Source organism: Ceratina calcarata, unplaced genomic scaffold, assembly GCF_001652005.2.
Source record: "Ceratina calcarata isolate Rehan_Ccalc_2016 unplaced genomic scaffold, ASM165200v1 scaffold84, whole genome shotgun sequence".
Lineage (NCBI taxonomy): Eukaryota > Metazoa > Arthropoda > Insecta > Hymenoptera > Apidae > Ceratina > Ceratina calcarata.
Window position 1 is genome coordinate 179,754 of NW_017179735.1, and position 16,448 is coordinate 196,201.

General features: G+C 41.0%; 1 protein-coding gene and 1 long non-coding RNA gene across 9 annotated transcripts in view; one reads left to right on the plus strand and one right to left on the minus strand.

Moving 5' to 3' along the window:
* Positions 1 to 16,448, plus strand: part of Ten-m (teneurin transmembrane protein Ten-m) — a 455,606-nt gene that overhangs the window by 161,497 nt on the left and 277,661 nt on the right. The window lies entirely within an intron of this gene.
* The window catches only part of LOC113465093 (uncharacterized), a 3,902-nt gene continuing 1,609 nt past the window's right edge, over positions 14,156 to 16,448 (minus strand). The window contains exons 2-3 of the long non-coding RNA XR_003389918.1: positions 15,862 to 16,217; positions 14,156 to 14,563 (exon numbers count right to left, since the gene is read on the minus strand). This is a non-coding gene — a long non-coding RNA (uncharacterized LOC113465093). The remainder of the gene's footprint in view (positions 14,564 to 15,861; positions 16,218 to 16,448) is intronic.

The following is a 16,448-nucleotide window of genomic DNA, read 5'->3' on the forward strand; positions in this document are numbered from 1 at the left end:
TTTGACTGCTTTTGGGCGATATAGGTATATACTAAGTTTCAGTCTTTCTAGTGTTAAAGCAGAATCAGAGGAACTCAACAGCTGTTCATAGCAAGCTTTGATTCTTCACATCAAATTATTCTAATTAATGAATAAAATTTTATATTTATAAGTGATAGCAGAGTTTCTAAAGAAGAGATACCAGGAGCTGCATACATGTATGTATGTATATGCTGATTTATGTACATTGCTGTACAACTTGAGCTAACTCTTGAAACATGCATCGTATGAGCGGACCCTATCGCTTATCATAAGGACACCCTCTATGCATGAACAGCACTCAGCACCCACACAGACTTCATCACTTAAATACTTGCCGATGTTCCATTACATTTCATCTAATTAAATACATTGTCAAATACGAGCAAATTAAATTAGGTTGACTGGATCTCTGTATTAGTTCGTTAATAATGAATTAAAATCTCAATTATAATTTAATTGTCATGATTTCCTTGTTAATCTGATTAGACTTCTGACAAATTACACGTACGATCAACCAGCTCAAACATTCCCGTGCTGCCCGTGTGTTTCGTTTAACAAGGAAAAAAGGTGCAACAACCCAGGCATTGTTTGTCGTTGCACGGTATTTTTTTTGTTTGCTTAATAAGTGCGAGCAATTTGGCCGACAGCAGGATAAATTCGTCGAACTGGGAGCCGCACAGGTGGTCGCAAACTTTTGTGCCCGCTCAGACACGGTTTGAGTTCACGGAGGTGGGTTTAATAATTCTTTTTGCGGGCCGGGTCTAAGGATTACGACGCAAGCCGCTTAATTATTCATGGCGAACGGGATGCGCGACGATCGGTAGCTTCTCATTAGCCCCTCGGACACGCGGCGCTCGTTTTTTGCCCACGCGAATTTTTTACGACTTGTTACGCTGCTGCCGGCTGCCACCGCTGCGGACCAGAAAATTGACTAATGTTCACCGCCCGATGGACTGCACCGGTTGCGCGCTTTTTATCTATCCTTTTGCTTTTTGCGCCGCGTCGCCTGTGAGAAGCTTCAGTTTATGCTGTTGTGAGTACGATGCTTGATTAAACTCCCACACGCGATGTTCGATACACGTATCAAATATATGAAACGATGTATGAATTAATGTGTGGAATAATTTATGAAACAATCTGTGAGACAGTGTGTACGTAACATGAATCAACCTCGAAGAGTCAACGACTTATAGACAATATTTAATTATTTTTTGTCATAATGTCTACATGTTATTAAATTCTTTACAGATCTTTAAGTCATACATTGTTTCATACATCGCTTTATACATTGCTTCGTACACACCGCATTGTGCTTAAAGGATTATGAAAAGGAGAACGCGATGTCCATCCAATCAGATGTACAAACAGGAATTAACGTTGAGCCTAGTGCAAACAATGCGCGGCCTCGATTGATTGACTTTTTGCTTCCATTCCCGGCGCCCTTCTCGATTGCACCGCGTGGCATCGCGTGTGCACGTCTCATAACTTGCGTGCACGCCCCACGGCACCAGGACCCCCTCTTTGCGGCTTGGCCACCCTTACAGAAACGCGGGTTAGTGCGGCGGAGTGCGATAATCCCAGCCGAGAATGAGATCGCACCCCCCCGTAGATCCTCTCTCCAACAGAAAAGCACTAACTCCCGTCGGTACTCCTTATCGGATTACTTTGCCAGAATCCCGAACGATTGAAACCTTGAACCGTGCTGGACGCGAACAATTCGCCTAGGATATTGAAAATAATGAAATTGGTATTCTGTAGAATACGAATGAGGTGGCTCGGAACGAAAATAGTTGGAACGGATCGTTGCCGGACTTAAATTCGACGAGCGAGTGATTGAAAAGCAATCGGCTTTGCAAAATAAGTAATAAAGTGAACGTAATAAATGATAAAAGAGCGTTTAATGAATGGAGCACATGAGAACAGGTAGGAGACGTTAATTCGCGCTTCAATCAGAAAGTTTATTATCAAATTATTACCGCAGGCGCGCGTATAATATCACGATATAACTCATCTAATTTCGATTGGCCAATAAATCAATTTGTATAATGCGCTTGTCGCAAGGTACGGACGTTAACTACAGGGACAGGTTAATTAGCTATTCATTAAATGAAATTTCTACTCTAACGAGCTTCGCCGTCGGAATCATCGGTCTGCCCCGGTTTATTGTTACTGTCGTCGTTAACCTTTTTACCGATTTTCCGTTACTGTACATGGGATTTTCGTGTCGCGCGCTGAGCCGAAATTTCTGCCAGAAATTACAGGCTACGTCGCGTCGATAATCGGACATCTCGCCGTGTATATGACCCAACGTTTAATTCTCTTATTATAATGTAGTTAGAATTACGACGTGAATTTGGAAAATCTGTTACGCCCATGGAACGAGCTTCGCTCTACGAATTTTACGTAACAATCGCTCCATTGATTCAGCGTAACGATTTCGATTAATTTAATCTATCGAACATGGTAACGTGTCAAACAACAATACGTGTCACGTTTACGATAATAATAATATCAATGATTATTACAAATTCGTTGAATAATTTACTAATGAATCCTAAAGCAATTTAATTGAAATAATTTTTCCAGTGCCTCGAACACAAATACTGAAAAAGTGATTGAAACTTTCTGTTAAAAAATAATCTATTACGCGTTTAGCATAGAAACGTTGGAATCTTGTTGAACGCGAGGGAATTTTCGAACAGGGCTTTAGACAGGGGTGAACGCGGGATGGGGGCACCGATAGAGAATTCGTTCACGCACGTCGACGCAATCAGACAATGGAGCGATTAACTTGCGTCGGCGGGCCCGTTGTTTATCGTGCGGGCATTATTTGCCCGCCAGCAATCGCACGCTTAAATTATTCATCGCGGGACGAACCGCCCGGCGCCGGGGCAGACTTTACATTGCTTTAATCGTTCGCCAATAATTCGACAGCTATTGGAACTTGGAGCCACGCTCTCTCTGTACCGTGCGTGTATCCATACGCGCGCGCGTCCAACGCGGAACAATCCGGGCTGGAGGACGCGGCGCGTGTACCGTCGGGCATAAAGCCGCTTGCCATCGGCTCGACCAACGCGATGGCTTTTCGTCGTGAATTATAGCCTCGCCGTTAGATAGTTCCCGAGGAATTTGAACCATGCCTGCTGTCGCTCAACAAATTGTTCTTCGTTCAATCGGAAGGATAACTTGTTGCTCGTTATATCAGTTTTACGTGGCAGGCAATTTGATTATCATTTTTTGTACGTTCACTGTTTCTTTCTGTATGTATTAAGGAACGACTGTTACGTTTAACCATAAAGGGAAGTATGAGAGTTTCGCGTGACGTAGACAGGCGGCAGTTTTCTGGTTCAGCCGTGAATTCCTCTCTTTTTCTTTCTCCTGTCTACCGCGGCATCGGGGGAAAGTTTCGCGAGCCGCGCGCCAACTGTTCGAAAGTTAAACGAACGACTCCAATTATGCAGCCCACGCCACGATTGCCACGGTCCCGGCGAACGCCGCCGCGCCCGGCTCCCTTTCCCGGCGCTGTTTATTTTACAAATTTATTATTGGCACTATGTTACGAGGAATTGCTAAACTTGGCTCGCCTCCTTCTCTCTTGCTTACCGAATTCGTTCCCAGGCCGCGGTTACCTTTTCTTCTTGGCTAACCGAGTTTCCCTTCCGCGCTCCGGTGTATTTTGTTTAATGAACGTCCGTTTGATGTTCCGTTCCGCGGATATTGAGCTGCAGCTAGGTTTACAGCGCGTTCCTTCAAAAGTATTCTATTTCAAGCTGAACCAATTTTATGAATTAATTAACGTGTATAATTCATGAACTCCTTTTATTATCTTCATATAATTCACTTAAATATGCTTCAATTAATGATTTAAGACAGTGTACAATAAAATTTGATCCGATACGAAAGAAACATGTTGTAGAGTCTCAGAGGGAGATAACGGAATCAATGAGTACTGGAAAACGGGGGATGATAATCATTTATGACCGCGTCGTAAACACGTACTCGACTCGGAACGACTGGCAGTAGTCGTGGAAGACGAGGGGTCCGCGCGAATAAATCGGCAATTCTTCGAGGCAGATTAGGTGCTCGGGGCGTCGGGCGCGGGTTGTTACCCCGGGTCCTTATTGTTGCAAAGGGTCGCGGAGGAGCTAAAAGGTTGCAGCGAGGACACCATTGGTCCGGGACGTGCGCCATTCCGTTACTTTCACCTACGGCGGGGGTGAAAGTGGCCGGAGGACGTCGGAAGGGAGAACGTCGAGGACGCGAAACCCCGGCCGCGCGCTGGAATACATATCTATTCCTGGGGAGCCATCGGAGGGTGTACGGCTCCCCGGGGACGGCGACTCTCAGACTCATCCCGGCGAAGTAACGATCCTCCGCTGCGTTCCCACTTTCTGCGTTCTCTCTCTCTCTCTCTCTCTCTTCGTATTCTGCTCGATCTGGCCCGGTTCCTCGTTACCAACCTCTCGGCCCGGATCTTTAACATCTCACCTTGCACCATCATTTAACGCGTTTCCTTACCGGGCATGTTTATCATCCTCCCATTCCGCTTTACGGTACCACCGAATCCCACCGTCAATTGCGTTTTATCAGGATTTATCGCGCCGGATTACTTTCGCGTTTCGACATCGTTAACTAAGATTGACTGAACGACCGGGGACGCTCGGTCGTAAATCTTAAGACGTATTGTCAAACTCCGATGAGAGATAAGACTATCCAGTACGTCGAATAAACAAAACGATATAGTATAATAAAAGATGGGAAGATATGATTTCCTTCACTTAATTCATTGAGTCAATAAGAAACGTTAAATGCAAGGACTTAATTAAGGAATTCAGGGTTTCTTAAAATTATACTCAATGTTTTATTCAAATAATTAAATGCATACAATTAATTTATTTATTGTCTGGCAGGGAATAAATAGACTGTGATTGAAATTTGATCGCGTGATTAGTGGAACTAGTTACGGTGGATTCGGGATGACATGGGCGTAAGCGGTCGGGATAAGATAGTAGGTACGTAGGTACGAGCGGGACGTGGGGCAAAAAGTGAACGGGGGAATGATACGGTCGAGACAAGGGTAAGAGGATGCAACAAGAACGCAATACTAATTTGTCCGACATCGTGAACAACGCTGGTTAATATGTATGATGTACGAGTGTCGTGTTACGTGCGGTCGATGTCGCGTATCATCTTTATCCGGCATAACGAACACGACTTTCTTGTCCCGCCGGACCGCGGAACAATGGTCTTGAGGTTGTAAAGGGTTGGACTCCAGTTGTTAACGAAGTTCCCCTTCCTCTTGTCCTGTCCCTCTACCTATTCCTGTCCCGCCATTGTGTGGTCAGATTTGATTCTAGGCAAAAACTCAATGACGGTATCCGCAAAAAATTCACGAGATATTTTATGCTGAAATAAAATGATACTTTTCACAATTTCTCCCGCTCCTTTAAGACCTATTAATTGCAATATCTCAATCGTCATAATATAAATTTTCTCTTACAATTAAATTAAAATAATTAAATAAAAACAAGCATAGGAATTTTTTGAATGCGCTTAATGTGTTATTAAATACATTAAAATAATTAATTGCGAAACTCATGAGAAAGGTACTCCTTTTTTGAGATAAAGCGAGTCGGTAAACATTAATCGAATCCTTTAATCAAATTCGCTTTCATCTGGCGATAGGCAGACTGAAATAGAAAGCAAGGTTGCTTATCGATTCAAACGGCTACCCTTAAAACGGGACTCAATTCGCGGACCCGTAGACTCAAAGAAAGAAGAAGGGTCGAGTCAAACGAAACGCGGGATGAAAGGCGGAAATCGATGCGAGACTAACGGGTGGAAGCTACCGGTGGTACGGAAGCTTGCAAGAATTTTTCCCCCTCGCTGTTAACGATCCGAGAAAAAAATTCACTCTGCTTCTTACGTGGCACGAAACGATTTTTAATATACTGGATGAGCCAGTAGAAAGTATTATTTACTACTTCGTTTACTGATTTTATCAAAATTTGAAGTGGAGAAAAGTAAAATTAATTTCTGTCATATTTTAGAATAAAATCATTAAATTAATATTTGATGATCGTCCTGTGTTTTGTATAATGAAATTATTAGTTAAAATAGGAAATAATCAATGGTACGAATTCATAATTATATAAATTCATCAAACTATTAGCTTTTATATCGAATTGTATTAATAATCTGTTAATTACTAATAAAAATGTGGTAAGACAATAAACTTCCATAGATGGGAATTTTATTACAAGTTTATTACGAACTTATCACTCGATTACGAGTTCATCACTTAACCGGAAGATTTGTAAGACATTTTACAAATTACATGATCGTGTTCACACTGAGTTTAATGGTAACTACGCGAATGAAAATGTGCTCCAATAAACCGATCCAATTCCATCGATACTGTGGAATAACGGGGCACGAAATAAGCTCCATAAACAGGAACAGCGTATGTGTATGTATAGGGTATGCATTTCGATGGACGGCATCAATCAGAGAACGATGCACGCGTAGGTCGATCGACAATCATCAAAGTACCCGCTCTTGAAACGGTCCCTGGTAACCAGTTGCAATAAGTTAACACGAACAGGCATCCATCGATGCAATTACCATTAACGCAGGTACTTCGCTCGTGGATGCATTGACATCGTAACTTTGACCGTCTCCCGGCGTCTGGTCTGCGTTTCACCGAGACTTGACCATCCCACCTCTTTAAAAAAACATTCCAGATATTATCGATTAATCGAAAACTGATTAATTTTGCTGCGATGGTAATTGTGTAATTATTCACATAAATATTCAGTCTTTTGAAAAGAAACATTTCATTGATTGTAACATGTATTATTTGTTTAGATTTTGTAATATGATTTATTAATTAGGTACGGTATTATTAATATGTAAAAAAATGAGCGTCGATTCGTTTCGTTTTCACTTTGAATTTTGTTCTGAGGATCTACGAGAGATGTCTGTTCATTAATGAATTGCACTATATGTCAATGTCCGATTTCGGAAAATCCTGGACGCCGTTTGTACCGAGAAAAATGGTGTGATATTAAACGTGGAGTATGGTAATGGCCGTGGCGAGAGAGAGGGCTGGGCCGAAACTGTGGACAGAGAACTGGACACGCGGTCAAATCCAGCCTGGACAAAGGAAACGTCCAAGCCTGGGCGCGGCGCGTTATTCCGTTCAATTTCACCGCCCCGGAAGTTACCCGCGTGCACGGGCCGACAATAACGAGGAACCCAGCCTCCTGTTCTCCCGCGTTTTCGAATTTCTCTGGGATATGGTAAAAGCCCGTCCCGTTACCTTGTGATACCGTAGCCGGAGTCGAGATCTCGGGGGGTATCTCGAAATTCCAGTTCTAAGCCCCGTTTGACATTCAAAATACGATGGACCGTGTAATTACGCCCTTCGATCCCGTCCCCGAGAATAAGTTTCTATCCATTTTCAAATTCTGGCACGAAGTGTTCTCTGGCTCTGAGCAAATTCTGAATTAGGACAAAATCATATCAGTTTGAAAAATGAAATCTGTATGAACGTCTCTTTCATCTTACGCTTTGTACAGTTCACTTCGTGTGATCATCAATATAAAACTTCTATCCTGTTTTTAAACATCTCGTTGTAAACTTAACATAGTCAAGATGCTATGCATACTAGTGTAGATTATTCACCTTGCCTTGGTGTACGGTGTGTATACCAAAACGTCGAGGGTGGATCGCACAATTACCCATTGTCTGATACAGAAATTTATGTGTGGACGGAACTAACGTACGGTCAGCTTCTACGCTGTAGAGATCCACTAAATCCAAGGGCCTGCATCTTAGACTGAACGGATAAGAGATAGAGTGTACTGGGTGGTCAAAACGAAAACGGCAGAAAATGTAAAATTTTATTTATCCTAAATAATTGTTTAAAAATCCTAGAGAAGTTCCCATTTGTCATTCAATCTAAAAATTGAAAACTTATATTCACTTAAAATTTATTGCGATTTATCTGTCAGAAGTTAGAAATATTTGGAATAATATAAAATTTATTTAAACCTGATCTGAATAATTACTAAAGCTCCTCTCTGATTATTAGTTGAGACACCTTGTAGCGAGGATGGATCTTTTGATCCAGAACCGGCAGAAATAAAAGATACAGAAAAGGAGGGCCAGGTCCACGCATACACTTGACTCGTTGTATGCAAAAGAGCCGTGGCTTCTTACTGGGAATGGATCGCGTAAATAATGCAGAGTGAAAAAAAAGGGGTTGCGCCGGCGACCCCGCGTCGTGGATTACGTCGCGCCGCCCGAGTTTTCTTCGTTCTTCACGATCCATTGGCCGCATTCGCGTGAACGGTCGCGCTCCGGAGAATCCTCAAGGATTTCAGGGAAAGTTCTATCGGAAAGCAATATCGGCCCGGTTTAGAGGGGCAACTTAGCGATTCATGGTCACCGCCGATACGTTTTGACAGTTACGACGGGAACTTCCTTCGTTTATAATCTCAACGACTTGCCAAATTCTTATTGCATTATAATATTAAAATTACAACGTATATAAAAATACAATTTACATAATTATACAAATTATCAAAGAAGTATAACATTTTTTTTATACACTGTTAGTGTTTATTATTAATTTTATTAATAATTTTGGATGATCTCGTGAAAGGAGAGCACATTTTTCGTTTCGTCCGAACGCAAATGATGCGTCGACGCGAATTTCGACGTTGAATGGGAAATTATGAAGTCCTAAACTCGAAGCAGTTAACGAGGCGGGAATAAAGGCGAGCATGTAGTTCGGCAAACGACGGTTTAGCGGTAGATACACGCGATAATTCGTCGCTAAGTCTCCGTTGCTTTTGCCGAGGATAACGATCCTCGTACGTACGTACGTACGTACGTACAGTCTAACGGGACACGTAAAACCGGGTTGCCTGTACTGTACGTGTGTGCGTATATCGGTTATAAGCGCTGGTATAAACGTGGCAGAGTGGCAGGTGAACGCGAAACACGAAGTTTCCCCGACTTCAGAAATTTGACGATAGAAGCGCGGGGGAGAGGGCCCGACCGCCGCAATTTCCGCCCCGGTGCAGCGCGGTGCTGCTCAACGAGACAAGAAATTCCTTGATCGCATCGAGATGTGAAATTCATTACGATCGGAGGCGGGGGCGCCTCTCTTCCCCGTCTCCTTAATTAAATCAGCGCCGCGTTCGAGATCGGAATTACTTTCGCCGCGGATTTCGACTCCCAAGGCGAATTCCCGACCGGAAAAAAGTCGAACGTGCGCCGGAACAAAAGCAAGACCGGCTATTGATATTATTAATTGCGACCTAAACGTTGTGGACGAGAATCCAGGGGGATGTTTCTTCTCAGAGTCGTGCGAATGGTCGCGGAACGGTCGATGCCGCGAAATCGGCGCGTACAAACAACGCTTTTTTTTCTAAAGGCAAATGGACACTGTTCCATTTATACGTGGCGGAGGAAAAACTGTTATGGTCGCGGCGTAACGCTGTCCAAACAAGGATCGCCGGCAGGTGCATTAAAACGCGGGCACGCTCCTGGCCAGGGAAGGAGAGGTTGGCCGTTCCCTTATTTACTCGTGCGCCGGGGCTGGCCACTTAGTATTGTGATACGGTCGGGGCAGATAAAAAGCACCGGCCAAAAGGGTAGGCGAACGGTTCAAAGGGCGAAGTTTAAACACGTATGGCGTACGCTCCGAGCCAGCGACAAATGAGTATCACCCATCGCGGCTTCCCGCGAGACAGAGAAACGTGATTCCACAAAATGGTTCTGTCCATTCTTCCCATCTGTGTTTTTATGCATTTCGCAATTTCGTTTATAAATTTCGTGTTTCTCGGACACACAAATTTAAACGCCGTCTCTGGTAAAGTTATTATATCTTGAATTAAATATTTTAAATAGTAATAAAATTAAGAACAGTGATTCGATTTTTATTGTTTGTGACTCTATTTGCATATTTAATTGTATGATTATTCTAACGTAAACTACATTGTATTCCCTTGCTCTAATAAATTACAGTGTAAATTGCGTTGCATTTCGAAAATTAAATTTCTGCAGCTTTTCGAAAAAGTGCGAGTGCTGAAATTGGAATAAGGATCGTATTGGATTTGGAAGTTTTTAACACCCGGAAATGGAGAGAATGAAATTCGCCCTTTAATGCATTAAAGCCGAGTCCATGCATCAACGTTCCATGTCGCGCCTCACGCTAGTGTAGAAGTTGAATTTTTCGTTTCGGACCTCATATGTATGATGCCACCATTAATCCGACGGAGAACATCGAATGGTCGGATGAATTATTCATACCGTGTCCCAGTTCCATTTCGTACGCATGTTAATAAATACCCTTACAATAGGCAAATATCCGACGCCCAAGTCGAATCATCCTTCTGACTCATCGCACATTTTTCACTACGTATTCGACTCACGCAGATATACCAATCGAAATCCTTAACACTTTGTCACCCGTCTGATTCCATTTGGAGCTATCAATCTTCTCAGAAGAAAATTTCTCAAGAACATAGGAAGTATGTATGTATTTATTTGTAATCTAATATACGTATGAATCAATTTTAAATTAATTATCTACAGAAACAATAATAAATAGACACTAGTGCTAATTTCTGTTCTTAATATTCGTTAGAGAATGCATTCTTAAATTAAACTTTTATTTTTGTTTTAAGAAATGGAATTATATTTATTTCAGCAATCTTTCTCATTAAATTTGTAATGTTCTATTATTGCATTTCAATGCAGATTTAATTTTGATGCATACTTGATTCTCCTTTAAATTATTTACTTGCTATTACGTCATCTTCACAAACCTAGAGTCCATACGACGTTCGAATAGAACCTTAGCTATTATTAAAGCAAACCGTGACTGTAGTGTTGACTCGGCAATGCGGTCCAATCCGGGCTAAGTGCGTGGAGATTTATGTAAATTCGGGCGTCAACGCGATCGTTCGATAAATCTCGATAATCTGGCCGGATAGTTCGCGCCTGTTCGGAATACACGGTACTCAGATAAGTCACGTAAACAGTATCGGAAAGCTTTGACTTGACCCGGACTCTAATCCTTATCATCCCGTGGCTACACGAGTCTCAGATCGCTCTTTTCTTTCCAACTTATACAAAATTCCGTCAGCTAATTGAAAATTCCGAGAGTGTGATTTATGCCGGACGCTTTGTCGGCCTCGGACATTAAATCATGTCGCGTTTCGGTTATATGATAATACATACGCAGTAACTATAGGGTGGGTCGACGAGAAACGTTATCGCATAGTCATAATCAATTAATCTTACTATTTTTAATTATAGAATATTTTGAATAGATTTATTGTTTCGTATATAATATACAAAATTAGAATACAACATTCTACAATATAATTTAATATAGAATGTTGAAATGATAATATTCTAACATGTTAAAATGCATAAGATCATGGAATGAGAAATAATTAACTTCGACACACTCGTTTATCGGCTCACTCTATGTATGTCTCTTATCTACTAACTGGAAACCAATTTCGATTTCAGTTTCGAAACACGGCTTTTCGAAAGCGGCCGAGGCTTGCCAGTAATTGATAATACAGCGGCGAGTGATAATTCGGTCGCGTTATTAACCCAGTTTGAAATATAGACGCGGAAATTATATAGCAGCGGCGCATAAATTTACCAACACCAGTTCACCGTGGACAGATAGTAGATTCACGTACCACAGCATGTGGATAGAAATTGTTGCTCAGAATTACGAGTTGTTGATTATAGGAAAACAGTTCCTGTGATTAAAAGCGTTCTATCTATGATTAACAGAATCTCCCTTTCATATCAAATTCTTAGAAGAACTTCAGATTTCCATATTATACATATATTCATGTATTAAGGCACAATAACAGCATTATATTAAATACTTGAAATATAAAATAGTTCCAACTATTTAATCAATATCATACTTGATAAAAAATTCTTTGCTCATTCAAGATTAAGTGAAAATGTACAAGATTTGTTCTTTACGATCTGCACTAATTTTGACATCGTATGTACGAACAGCCGCGCACGTGCAATTACCGCGTGAGCAATAGGGTGCATGCACGGCACGGTGGCGCGGGCACGTAAGTACATACGTAGTGCGTACACATAGAAATGCGGTCGCGTTAATATTAATTGAGAATCGGCGCTCGATGGATCGCATCAATTATGAGCGACGCGCAAGTAACGCGCGGCGAACAATTGAACGGCGGGTCGCGCGCGCGTAAATTCGTTTTCGGCGTCGTGCGCGCGCGTGATAAATAACGCACCGGGTAATTAACGGAGGATGGACCAAACGTTTATCGGTCTGCGCAGACGCCTTTATCGCGACCACCGACGCAACATTACGCGTACAAAGCTCGTTACGGGTATAACGTACGACTCCGTGTTAAGGTGTGTCCGCTCCTATCATTATAATCATAGTATTTTCACATAATTATTATATTATTCTGTATGATAGAAGTAATCGTTTATTTCATGCCTTTGGGACTTGAAAGTGGTGTTACATTTGATGGTATAACTTTTTCCTTTGTCATCACGTGATCTCCATATTATTTTATATATTATTTGTATAAATCACTTTGCTAAGACATTTTTCATGGAAGTGTCGTTGTTACAATTTTACAAAAACAATAGACAATTCGATATAGTTTATGTCGACTGAAAACGCGTTACTAGATCCAATGAAAAACGCAGGAGCAAACGAGGGATTCGCTTTTTAATCCCCGATCGACCGCAGAGCGGAGGAGCTTATGGAAACCATGCGGCCGGGTTTGAAAGCGAAACGGTAGCGCTGCGCTTGTCTCGCGCGAGCATCCACCGGCCATCGATCACGGGTCTCGCACGAAACACGGTGCGGCGCGGCACGAACTGCGTGGCGCGATCGAGCAAAAATTTACGGCGTAACGCGAAAATCGTTTCGCAGTTTGTCAGCCCGTGCCCGGGCCTTCCGTCGGTGCATGGGTTCACGTGGCATAAAATATGAACCGGCGCCCGTATATAAAGAGTCATCGCGAAACGAGAACTTTCAGAGTATTTCAGAGTACATAAGTATGTATAGATAGTATCGTGAATATCATATGTGCAATTCATCTTTGTAGAATTTCAATCAGTTTTTCTTATTAAATCCAAAATTATCGAAATTTAAGAATTTTTATTTTATGTGATTCTTAAAAACCAAGCATGTTGTCAGATACTAACTTTTATTAATAATGTTTACTGTAGAAGAAGTACTAATTGGATTTTATGCATGAAGGGTACATTGTCATTCTTACTTTCGTTGCTCTAACAATAACAGCTGGATTAACATTTCATCGCTTATAGAGAACGCGGATTATGAAGATCGATCGATTTCCACTTATCGCAAAAGCTCACACGCTGACCCACTGCACGCTTTCGTTGCACTCTGTACACCCTCGCACATAATTCTTAGCACACATCGTAAAACATAGAGTTAAACCGTAAGAGTATGAGGAAAGAAACTAGAACTTGTTAATATTTTTATGAATGAGCTTGCGAGCTTCAATATTTAGACTTTGTACATAAAATTGTTTAAGCATTTTCTTTTATTAATTGTAGAATTGCTGTCATTTCATTGTATTTTTTAATAGACAAAGTGTTCGTTAAGAAAACCGTAAGATTTTTGAACGGAGTTGTGCATAGAACTCTTTGGCTATAGCGATGGATCGCAAGAGTTTATGCATTACTCGCTTTCTATGACTCGTTATATGGCGCTGACATAAGTTTCATGAAGAAAAAGTTGCATGAAGTTTGTGATAGTACTACGGTAGTGATCGATCTTTCAACAACTTATCTGTATGCTAATTAACCTTACATGCAACATATACGATCGTGACTTAAAGTTAAATGTGGTCATTCTAAATATTTCAAATTCTGTATTAAATTATGTATGCATTAGCTGCATACAGACATTCCAAACTTTATTTTAAATAAATATACACAATGCTGCAACAGACATTCCAAACTTTATTTTAAACAAAATTTAATTATGTCAAAGTACTAGCAATAAAATTCTGTTTGAAAATATTTATTCTTTTATCTGATTTACAATTTGTTAATTGAAGTTGGACAAATTCTCTTGCTTTTATTATCAAAAATAACGTCACATTTATACTTTTTCTAAAAAAAGAGGATCCATTCTAGCAGCGTTTACTGGTTGATGCTACGTGAAGATATTTCTCGGTGTTCGTATCAAAGGCGAACAACAAATCAAACGGCGGATAGTCGCAATCGTACTCGGTTGACCGTTGACTCCGGATCGATATTCGAAGCACGCCTTACGTAGCCGACACTTACGAGTATAGCGAGGGGTTTCGATACGTTCCCACCGCAAGAAATCTATAATTTCCTCTAAACACCCGCCAGCGGACGGACATCAAACGTTGCCCCGTACATGGGACCAGTCGAAGTTGCCAATGAGCTCTTTCTTCTGGTCAGACCCTTGTGAAATTCTTCACTCTGCCTGTTCGCCAATGATCTGAAAAAGCGAACGCCTTTAGGTGTGCCAATTGAACGAACAATTTTCTTTATTGTAGAAATAGTGGAACTTGATAAAATATTTATTCGATTTCTGTGCAATTTTATTTGATTATATATTTAAATGCTAATATTTAATGAACATTTAAATGGTTATAAAAATTCCTCATTTCGTATATCTGTCGAAATATTCCAAACACATATCATCAATATACCTAGTTAAATACATATGTGAACGAGAAACTATGTACACGGTCTCAAAAAGTTTCGCTTCCCGTTCACGTGTGTTTATAATGCGTTAAACGCTTCTTCGTGGAAGATTAGTCAGTGCGGTTAGTCATGCGTCAAGTTCATGAATAAGTATGTAAGTACAAATTCGAAGACCTGGGTACGAAAGTGTTTCACAGAATTGCCTTCTATGTGAGCTGTTTCTCTAAGTCCTCTGAATCAAACGTACGAGGTTCTCATAGAAAATGACTAACTGTAATCACTACTTGATTAACTTTTCATATATAAATAGAGTACATAAATAAATTGTATCTATTCACGAAATACAGTAAATACATAGATTTGAATTATTCTATGAAGTAAAATAAATCACAAGAAATTTCCTAAAACCCTAATTTGGTCGAACATCATCGGCACTGAGTTTATGTCTGCGTAATTCGGATCGCTTTTGGCTTCCGTGCAAAACACATTCCTGCGAGGATTCCGAATCGTCGAAACGTCCGAGTGAAAGACTGTTTTACGACCTCGTCTGGCGGTATAAAAATCACAGGCGGAGCGCATCTGCGCCGGGGTGGCTCATTAATTCATATATCCCGATGCCATTTTACGAGCCGATTTTACAGGGGACGAACGCGTACGGAATGCGTCTCCATATGAGTTCATGAAGTGATCTTGAACTGTGACAACTGTCGTATTAATATTATCATAATAAAATGACGACGCTTTTTCCTATTAGGAAATCTTATAATCTCGAGTTTTATTGAATGCTCCCTTGTCTCTCTAATCATTTAAAAGAGATTCAACATCTTTTTGATTGTTTATTACATTTTTTATTGAAAATTAATGTTTATGGCCATAATACAAATATTGCTCGACTAAAACTAAAGCCACTTCCGTCAGATAATCACCAAAGTGCAATTGACAGAAAATAACGAAAAGAAAATAATTGTATACACTTTTCCACAAAAAATTTCAATGCTACTTTTTGACCAGAACGTGTTTGGTCAGCGGCCACTTAGCTTAATGCTTTTTCGCATGGTCCTAATTCAGAAAGTTTCTTGTCGCGCTCACCGGCTCCTTTTGAACCGAGGGAACCGGTTCTCCAGGGGCGTGCAGCGTCATGCGTCAGTCGGGGAACAAGTGCGTGCGTGAGTGCACGCGTGCGCGGACGCGACGTCCTTCCGAAGGCGCGTAAGTCGGACCCGGGGATAATTGGCCGCCCCTGGTCATCGATTTGTATGTACCACCTGCTCCTCTCCCGCATTGCTCGCCCGTCGAACGTTACGCCGCGCTGGTATTTACTCCTGATCTCGTTAAATGGTACCTAGCAGAAGGTGCCATGCTGGTTCCCGTGAGAAAACTCCGAGAACGAGACCCGGAACGCGTTCCACCTGACGATTGCCGATGTTTGTTCTATAAAATGCTTCCTGTTAAAGAAAGACCAGAAATATCAGAAACATATTAATTTGAGAATGATTATTAGTACTCTTTAGCTGTTAAAAATGTTGAGTTACAGTGGCAGATTGTATCAAATTAATTTTTTAATATTTAGAAGAGATGTGTAACTTTATTTGTGATATAGTCAATTATATTATTTAATGGAATATTTTATTATTACAGTTTTTGTATAAATTTAGAGTTTATAAAATTGTTCGACC